Genomic DNA, 10,040 nt, shown 5'->3' with positions numbered 1-10,040 from the left:
ATTCCCGCAGGATCTGGTGGCCAGCAGGGATGGGAGAGGGGCCCGGGTGTCCGGGTGCCCCATGCGGCTCCTTGGTGATGGGGRCAGCAGAGCGGCACCCTCAGCTCTGCCTCCACCTCCAGCTGAGCTATCCAAGCGGGAAAACTCAGCCTGACATCCATAAAAACCTGGGAGTGCCCATAGGGAACTCGGCACCGGCCTCGTCACAGGGAATCTCTCCATGCTGCTGCCTGCTCAGTGCTTATTTTTAAATGGCCTAAGTTAAACCCAGCAGTATTTTTCATTTCCTCTTGCTCGAGGATGTGTTTTTGTCTGGAGCTTTTACCCGTTCCCTCTATTTAAGTGATGCTTTTATCACCAGCGACTTTTTCTTCTCCCTGCTCCCAATACAGAGCGGAGGTGGAAAATCCTCCCTCTTCTCCTGGGACCCCTTCTCCTCCTTAATGGTGCCGGGGACATGGGGCTGGTGGACGAGGCTGGGGCCGGACACCCTCCCACCACCTCCACCCTGGATGCTCCGGGAATCCCGTTGAGCCGGCAGAGCCCTGGATTATCCTCATCCGAACATCCCCAGGGCCCGAGATTGCAGCTTAAGGCCTAATGGGAAAGAGGCAGGAGATGGGATTAGAAGGAAAATAATGACTGTTTCTTTAGGCAGAGCAGGGAGATGAGACAAGGATTAACAGCCCCTTGGCTTCCAGACCCCAATCCCGTCATGGGTGTCCAGGGCAGCCAGAGCCACCCGCTCTCAGCATCGCTCCTCTCCGCAMGAACTGAAGAGTTTTGTCCTGGGAGAGACAATTCCAGCCTGTTTTGAGTCGAAATTGCAAACGCCCCTTGCAGCCGGGGCCGCCGTCCCGCACACGTGGCCAGGGATGCGGGATGAGCTCCCGATCYGCCCAAACATGAGGAACAGCAGCAGTTTTCCAAACATTTACCATGGCTGTTATTGCCTTCACCTTGAGAAATGATAAAATACTCTGGAAAGGAATAAACCCCTGGAAATTAAAACTTTCCTTGGAGCGGCACAAGCCCGAGCCCGCACGGCTCCTTTCTCTCGCCTCCAGTTGCACCCACCGCGCTTCCCACTTGGCCACGTTCCAGGAATAGATTTGGTTGCCATGATACCAAGTTTGCTTTTAACGAACCCCAGAAAATTAATGGCATTCAGGAGATAAGTCCTTAAAGCGGAACCTATTTTAAGAAATTCTTTCTGAATGGTTTACAAGCAGCTGGGAGGGAASGGGGAGCTCCCCGTACGCAGCAGCCCCATGCGCTGCCCCAGCTCTCCCTTCCTGGGGTCTGGGGATCTTTCCTTAATTTCAGCACTCAAAGCAAAGAGGGTCGAATTGGGTCTGTGGCAGCAGCTACCTGTTGGGCTTCCAAAGGCTGAGATTTTCCGAGGGAAAGGAAAGGGTTCAGCATGGAAACCCTATTAATGTGGAGCCCTGCRGCCCTCAGAGAAGCTCAGGGTGACTGAGGCAGCAAGGAAAGATTTTCCTGTGTCAAATGGCTCCAAGTTGTGGCAATGGATAAAGGAATCGGGAGAGCTGGTGGAGCCGAGCACGGCATCTCTCTCCCGTGTGCCTGCTGGGCTCATTCCCAGCTAGRTCCCGCAGCAATTTCCCTAGGTGCAAGTCCCTCGTGCCCAGCACGAGGTCCAAACCAGGTGCAGGATCCGTGACAGGCCCCTGCTGGGATGAGGGATCTGTGGATCTCGCTGCCCAGGGGAAYCAAGGAGCTGCAGCGGGTGGAAAAGTGCAAGATGCGCCTGGTTCCTGTATCCCTGTGAGCTCCGGCAACAGGAGGAGCAGCTGTGTGCGCATCCCAGCTCCRGATCCCAGCTCCGGATCCCRGCTCCGGCCGGGATGCTCTGCCGGGACACGGGCTCGGGACAGGCTGCCCATCCACCTCTCACTTGGACAGCTGCTTTTTCCCTTCTCTCTGCTCGGCAATAAACCCACGAGGAAACCGATGCAAGAAGGAACGGAGCGGCACGTGGCGAGGGAGCGAACGCCTGGACGCGGCAGCTCTGCCAGGGCTGCTGAGCAGCAGGGAGGAGCTGAGCCCTCGTCCCGGAGCAGAGCGGAGACCTTCCTGCAACATCCCACCCACAAGCGAGCCGAGCACAAGCCAGACCCAAAACACATCCATAGGGATGCAGGGATCAGAGGAAGCAGCCATGGAGCAGGCGAGAAGAAGCACGAGCACAAAGCACCACACAAGGGCGAAGCGGGACGAGCCGCAGCCTCCGCGGAGCCGGGGAGAGGGGCAGATGGGGCAGGGAGCGGGAGGCGCCGGCGCCAAGATCCCAAATCCAGCACGAACAATGCTGCAATATCCACGTGCTGCAATATCCACGTGCTGGATAGCTGAATACTGAGAGATTTGTTCCTTTCCCCCAGCAGAGAAACTAGCCCCCAAAACGGGCTCGCGCTAAATGATATATTTGCACGTGGTGATATATTTAAGTAACTTTCCTTCTACTTCACTATGAGAAGCATTTTTGGGGGGTGTTTTTAAGCCAGCCCTGTTTCATTTGTCCATAGTACAGCCCGTAGAGCCGCGCTTAATTGTCAATGTGGAAAAGGAAAAYAAAAAATAATAAAAGGTGTCGGGTTAGAAGCCAAGGAGACCCTGTTTTGAATAGAAATCCTCACCTAAGCACACGCACTGACTCTGGGCCTCAACCAAAATGATTAAAGGCAAAATCCCAGTGAAATTTGCAGACACGCTTCGCTTCGGGCTGTTCTCCCTTGGCAAAGGTGCAGGCACCTCAGCAAGGAAGCGGAGAGGGATTTTGGGGAGGCGGCGGCTGCGGAGCCCCCTCTCTCTTCCCCCGATGGTGGAAAGTCCCGGAGAAGAGCGGGTCGGTTTTTACATTCGGTTCTCTAGCTTTATGATATCACATACACTCATACAGCTAGATAACCAAAGAGAAAAACCAGCCCAGGTCCTTCAACGGAGGGTGCGGGGGCCCCGCGCGCAGCGTGCCTGGGGGCCTTGCCATCACCCAGCCTAGTGWGACCCCAGCGCTGGCCCTCTTGTCTTGGGGGCCTCATGGAGCAGCCCCCAACATATTCATCAGGAATCCCGATGTTTTCCAAGCGGACACGTTGGGATAAGCCAGCAACACGATGTCGAACACCCGCCCGACTCCAGCACCTACAGCAACGCTTTCCACAGCACCAGGATGCTCCCCAGAGCCAGGGGCCACCGGCCTCCTTCCCAGCCCCAAATTCACCACCAGACCCTGCTCCCACTTCAGTAATTATTCTAAATTACTGGTATGGAAATGCTGAGTCATGAGAGCGGCAAGTGAAGGAAAGGGTTCAGTGGAAAGGGCCTGGTGGGGCGGCCGAGGTGCCTTCGCTCTGTCCTCCTCTTCCTCGTGCAGCCCTGAGTGCCAGGCCCTGCTCACCAGCTCCAGCCCTGCACCTTGAGGGTATCCCCAAACCCAAGGGGGACCCTGATTCTGCATCACTTTGGGGACCCCCTAGACCTGGGAGGAACTCATGTCCCCAGGGGGGACCCTGTATCAGAGGGAACCCACACCCCAAGGTAGAAACAAGATATGCAAGGAAAGCTGCACCCCCGCTGGGCACCTGTAGAGCCAGGGGTATCTCGCACAAACGCAGGGGTCCCCTGTACCCGGAGGGACAATCTGCACGCCCAGAGGACCCGGGAATTCGTTGCCTCCTGCCCTGGCAGGGGCAAGTCCGAAGCCCCCCACGCCGCGCCGCGGGGACAAAGCTGCAAGAGGGATAGGGGTTGTCCCGGGAGAGGGGCCGGGGGTGGCGGTACCTGCTCGCTCCGTAGCGGCCGGTCCTGCCCGCGTCGCCGTCGGCTCCGGGTCGCCGCGTCCTTCCGAGAGGCGGGTGGAAAGGGGCCGGGCCGGGGCTGCCGAGGGAGCCCCCGGCCCCGCTCGTGGCCGCCGCCGCCGCCGGGACCCGCCGCGAAAGTTGAGCAGAGGCGGCGGCGGCGGAGGGCGGGCGCCGAGCCGGGGGCAGGGCCGGGGCGGCCGCTGGGGACAAAGCCCGGGCCGGGCGGTGGGGCCGGGGCAGGGGTCACCCCCCCCCGAGGGGGACAGCGCCATTCGCCGCGGCCGCCGGCCCCGCTGTCCCCCCTCCCCGCAGCCCGGCCCGCCTCGTCGGGGAGGCGGCGGTGCCCGGGGGTAATCCTGGCGGGCAGGGCTTGAGCGGAGCCGCCCCCCGGCTCTGCCCTGGGGAGGCCGGGGCTTAAACTCGACGGGGCTTGAGTCGGGGAAGGACTGGGCTCGGCGGGGGTCGGGGGAAAGGCCGGCCCGGCGGGGGCGGAGGGGGACGGGGAGGCGGGACGGGGGCGGCCAGACTCTCCCGTCGAGGTTGCTCTGTTGCCGCCCCCCACTTATGGGCTCCGGTGGCCAAAGGGAAACCTCGCACCAGCTTGTACGAAACGCCGGGCACGGCCCTCCCCGCGAGCAGCAGCAGAGAAGCCCCTTCACACTCCAACCCCTGCGAYGGGCCCGGCCTCGTCTCTGTTCTCGGGCCGGGGAGAGGGGCCCGGGGCTCGGCGGGTGCCGCCGGGTGGCCCGGGGAGCAGCGCCCGGCTCCACGTCCCCCCCGTGCGGCCGGCCCGGCCCAGCACTCCGGCACAGGGACACTAGCACGCGCACGTTGCACACTCGTGTGTGCTCACCCCGTGTGTTGCAGAAACACACACCCTGGTGAAGGTGAACCCGGCGGGGACACGGATGCACATGCAGAGCCCGCTGCACGAGCACCGTTGTACACACACACGCACGCTCTGCAGGAGCAGAGTTCCAGTTCGGCTCTTCCCGCTCCACGGCTTTGTCCCCTCCCCATCGCCACGGGCTAGCTGGCGACGGGGCCCCTCAGTGTCCGCCTGGTCGCCCCGCAGAGACCCAGGCGGTATTTGGGGTGTGTGGGAAGCGAAAGCAATAAGCAGGGCCCGGTAGMGCAACAGGCCCGGCTCCGAGCTGCTCCTGCTCCGGGCTCAGCCACCTGCGGGGTCGGAGGAACCTGCTGCCCCTGCCCGCACCAAGCCCGGGCTCCCCTGGCCCCGGGCAACCCGTCGAGAGGCACCGGTGTCCGGAATCGGGGCGGCCACCTCGTCCCCCACCCGCCTTTAAAAATACAGGCCTGATGTTTGAGGGGAGCAGTGGGTGCCTTGCAGGGCGATGCAATGCGGGGGCCTCGACCCGCCAGCACCGGAGCCCCCCGGGGGTGGCGCGGACCCCCGCGGGGAGCGGGAGGAGCCGGCGCCCCGGCCGAGTCCGGCGCTCTCCGTGGTGCTGAACCGGGAGCGGTCGCTGCGCCCCGGCCCGATGGGGGTCCCGGGCCCCCCCGGCCCGCCTGCCCGCCGCCGCCAACAGTCCCTAGCGTTATTGTTATCAGCACTATTATTTGTCGCGGTTCTGGTCTCCCAGGTGTCGGGYGACGGGGCAAACATCTCGCAGGGGAGACATCACGGTGTCGAGGGGGAGGTTTCTCTAAATAGCAGCTTTTTACTCCCCCACATCCACGAATATTCCCTCCCCGAGAGCCGTTGCCGCCGCGGGACGCGCCGGGGTCGGACACGGACACGCCGAGCCGGTGCCGGTACCTTCGCGCTCAGTAAAATGGGTCTGGGCCTGAGGGTCGGGGCCAGTGTGACACGACGTTGGCCGGGACCCACCCGCACCTCATCCGTGCGGGGTCCCTGTTCGCGCTGTGAGGCCGGGTGGGCCCGGGGACCGCCGCCTTTGCCCGTCCCGCTGGGTTTGGTCGGCGAGAGGCTCCTTTCCCTGGCAGGCACGGCGCAATCCTTCTCCAAATGGTAAAACCGAGGAACGGCCGCGCCGGGAGAGCGAGAGGCACCCACGGAGGGGCCTCGCGGCCCGGCAGCACCCCCGGGGAGCCCAGCCAGGGTCTCCACAGCAGGGGACAGGGCGCAGCCTCCACGCTCGCCTTGTTCCCTCCCTGCTCGCCAGCCCGGCTGCAAGGGCCCGAGCGGGCCTCGTAGAGCCCGGTTCGGCTCCGCCGCTGCCCTGCCAACGGCGCCTGGGGGCCGAGGAGCCCCGCGGTGGTCCCGGGGAGGCGCGGGGAGGCTCGGCAGGACCAGCGCGGGAGGGGAGGCTGCCCCACGCGTGTCCGCGGCCAGGGCCTGCCTGGGCCCGCCCGGCCCCGCGACTCCCAGGCACTTACCGAGCGCTCGCCGGCCTCCGTATCGGGCGCGGAGGCCCCGCTACCGGCCCCGGCGCCTCTCTGCACCCGGTCTGAATCAAATACCTTCACTACAGCAGCCATGTTGGGCTCCGGTGCGAGCGCGGCGCTCGCCGCAGGAGCCGCCGGCCGCCTCGGCGGGGGCGGCAGCGCCGGGATCCGGCGGCCCGGCGGGGGGCTGCGGCGGGGGGTCCCGGCGGTGCCTCCGCGCCGTCCCCGCCGCGCCCACGGCCCATCTCGGAGCGCTTCGCACGTCGCCACGGGGGCACTGGGAGGCACGGAGGGTTCCTGGGGACCGGGGCCTGATGCCACCCGAATCCCCCAGTCCCASTCTCGGTAGGAATGGGAGCAGCGGACAGGGCTTGCAGCCCAGCCCCGCAACCCGCTTTCTGCCCACCGCCAACCACCCGCCCCAGAGAATCGGTCCTGAGACCCTCACGAGGCTGCATTGGGGAAGAGAAACGAAATCCCGACATTACCTCCTGGCCCGGCCCTGCGCAGCACTCCGCAGCCGAGCTCACCTGGGGGACGAGAGAGAGAAACAGCTCCGTGACACGAAGGGCCAACGCGACGACGACCGCGACGGTGACAGCGACCGCTCCAACTTGGAGCAACTTTGGCTGCGAGGTTGGAGGCGCCGAGGGGGCGGGCAGAGGCCGGKCAAGGGCTCCAGCCTCTTCCCGGCCATCCAGGGCTGCTGCCTACACCGGGCACCTGCTCCCCGAACCAGCCTCACGCAGCCCCGCCGGGCCCAGGCCCTGGCCGTCCGGGGACATGATTGGTGGCAGCCCGGGCACAGGGGTCCCTACGAGGGTCTGTGTGTGTCCCAGGGTGGGAGGATGCGGACGGTGCAGGGCCCGCAAGCCCCGGCGCACCCGGCTTCCCCGCTGTGCCCGGCCTCGAGTCGCCCTCCCGCCGCCGCTCCGGGCCACCCCGCGCCCGTCCCGTCCCCCGGAGGCCTGGGCACCGGAGCTACCGCGGCCCGGAGCGAGCGGCAACCGCCGCCTCCGCGGGCAGCAAAGCCGCGAGTCCGCCCGGGCTCCTCGCCCGGCCACGCGCTCCGCGGATCCGCTTTCAACATGCTTTAAATTAATTTATTTTAAAATTATTTTTTCTAGGAGATATTTATCTGTTTTCTCTTTCTTTTCTTTTTTTTTTCTCCCTATTTTTACGATTTGATTCTAATGTTGCCGACTGAAATTATTTACATTTTAAAATACAGCGACTCGTTCTCTATACATCGCGTCGCAGATCAATTGAACCGGTACCAGCGGCTCTGGAGWGCAGCGGGGAGGGGAGGTTACGTCCAGAGGAAAAGTGGGTTCAATCCCACAGCTAAATTTGTCCGAATTGCAGCCAGATTGAAAATATCGATATGTACGAAAACTAAAGGTTCAACAGACGCTCGAATTTGTTTTGTTTCTGCAGTTGCTGTCACCCGAAGATGTTGTGCCAACAAAGACCGAGGGGATATTTTGTGTTCGTATTTTTGGCCTGTTCCCCTGCAGAAATATTTTTCCTAAATCCTACAAACTCTGCGCAAGGATTGATCTCTTTAAAAGCAATAACATATTGCCTAGGAAAGTGCTTAAAAATAAATTCTGATTTTATATTTATCTGCCCGGCTCGTCGCTCCTGTGCTCGGCGGGGCTGGCACAGTCCTGCCCGCCACGAATGCCAAGGGGATGGCTGGAAACCAAGCCCCAAAACCAGGCAAGCCCCGGGCCGAGCACTTTCCTCGGGCACGATGGATATCTCCCCACTCGGTCAAATGTCGTCGTGGAAATTCCCACCTCACTTGYCCGGGCAGGGGCGGGTGCTTGAGCACAAGAAATGCCCGTGGTAATTTTTTTTTTTTTAAGGAAAAAATATATATGTATTTTTTTTCCCGATAATTCGAAATCAGCCCCTTTGGGAGGAGAGAAAATATCCTCGATTTGCGCGGCTAGGAATACAGCATTTATGYCAAGACCAGGGGATCTGGAAGAGACGCGCACGCAAAATAACGAACTGGCGACCCCCTCACCGCCGTGCAGCCCCACATTCCCTATCCCCCAGCCTCCCAACCCTCCTCCCCCTAATAATGCTAATAATAATAATAACAATAATAAATTATAATAGATATCTCGGCAGACCCTCGGCTCCGAGGGCGCTTGGAAGCCCCTTACCTCCGGCCGCGGCCCCGGGCAGGGCCGCCCGTGCGGGCAGCCCGGCTATAAACCCCGGGTCGCTTTTGTAAGTTTGCCAGAGTTTCCCCCGGCTCTCCCCTTTTGTGTCCCATTGCCATCTAGAGGCCCTGATTAATTAATTTCACACTGTAGCCCCCGGAGAAAATTTTCCCACAAACAAGTGGCCGGGAAGACGTGTAGCCCCAAAGAAAAGGAGTCAACATCAAGTTCAACAGCATGCGGGCAGCGCATTTCCATGACAATCGCGTCTGAGCGAGCAGAAGTGCCCGCGGCGCGGGGGCCGCCGCCGCCCCCGCGCCCGCGCTTTCCCAGGCTCCCTAACAATCACACTCTGTTTGCCGCGCAGATGCCAACGTTTGGGCACGGAGGCTGCCTTATGATAACAGAAATAATGAAGAGGGCTCGGGAAGGGGGGAGGTGGCTGGAGCGGGGATTGGGGGGGAAGCACTTGAAGCGGGAGCGAGGAGGGAGGAAGGTGGTGAGGAGGAGTGTGGCGGTGGGGGGGATACAAAGCGGCCCGGGCCGCGCCTCGCCAAGTGGCCTCGGTCCCGACCTGTTGAGTCCCAACGGGAGCCCCAGGGCCTGCCCAGCCCTGGGTTGAGCCACTCGGCTGAGCCGCCCAGTCCCGGGCGTTTAACACCCCCTCCCAAAGCGAGGACTTGGAGCGGGGAAGGAGGAGGAGGAGAGAGGTGCAGGGAAGGGGGGCGGCCAGGAGACACTTTGCCCAAGTTTGGTRTCACCCAGCGAGGAGCGGGGGTGCCCGGCCGGGCGGCGGGGCCAGGGTGGCCGAGGCCCTGGAGGACGTGTCCTGCAACCCAAGCAGCTGGGCTCCGCCGGGCATTGTCCCCACGGAGCCCGTGGCCATTGTTCCCGGCGCTGCGGGAGCCGGGGGGGGGGGCGGCCGCTTTCCACGCCTCGCGCCCCTCCTCGCCCCCAGCCCGGAGCTCGCACCGGGCTGCCCCAACGGCAGCCTTTAATGCGGAAATAAAATTTAAAAATACAAATAAATAAAATCAAATACCCCGCTCCACCCGAAGGGCCCCGGATAGCGGAGGCTCGCGTCCCCCCTCGCGGACTTCCTCCAACTTGGGAGAACAGGCACGGGGGGAGCGGGCCGGGAAGCCCGGGCAGGGGGCGGCTGCCGGTGTCTGAACCTACCAGGAGCCCCAGCGGCTCCCGGTGTCCCGGGCGGGGAGTTCCCTGCGGGGCAGGGGAGAGGGGAGTGGCGGGTATTTACCTCCCTCCGCAAATCCGCATCCTTAAGGACTTAGCGACAGCGAGCGCCGAGACCCGGGGCACTGGCACCGTCCCGGGCAGGGGGCTGGGACAAGCGGCCCGGGCCGGAGACGGAACCGAGAACGATCCAGGGCACGGGCGGCAGCGAGGGCTGCGGCTCTYGCAGGGCTGGGGGCAGCGGAACCCCCGCGATCACGTTGTCTTTACGCCGSGTTAAATAGATACGGCGGCCCCAGGGCTTTAATGTGCTGCACCCTCGGCCCGGGGAACCGGGCAGCCCCGGACCATTGAGGCAGCAGAATGGCCCAAACATCCATTTTGTCCCTTTTGGAAATGGAGAAGAGAGAGAGGAGGGAAAATGCGCCTTTTTTTTTTTTTTTTTTTTTTTTTTTTTTTTTTTTTTTTTTTTTTT

The sequence above is a fragment of the Nothoprocta perdicaria genome, unplaced genomic scaffold, assembly GCF_003342845.1.
Source record: "Nothoprocta perdicaria isolate Ctin4 unplaced genomic scaffold, notPer1 scaffold_218, whole genome shotgun sequence".
Classification (NCBI taxonomy): domain Eukaryota; kingdom Metazoa; phylum Chordata; class Aves; order Tinamiformes; family Tinamidae; genus Nothoprocta; species Nothoprocta perdicaria.
The sequence above is the reverse complement of the archived record's forward strand: the minus strand, read 5'-3'. Positions refer to the sequence as shown.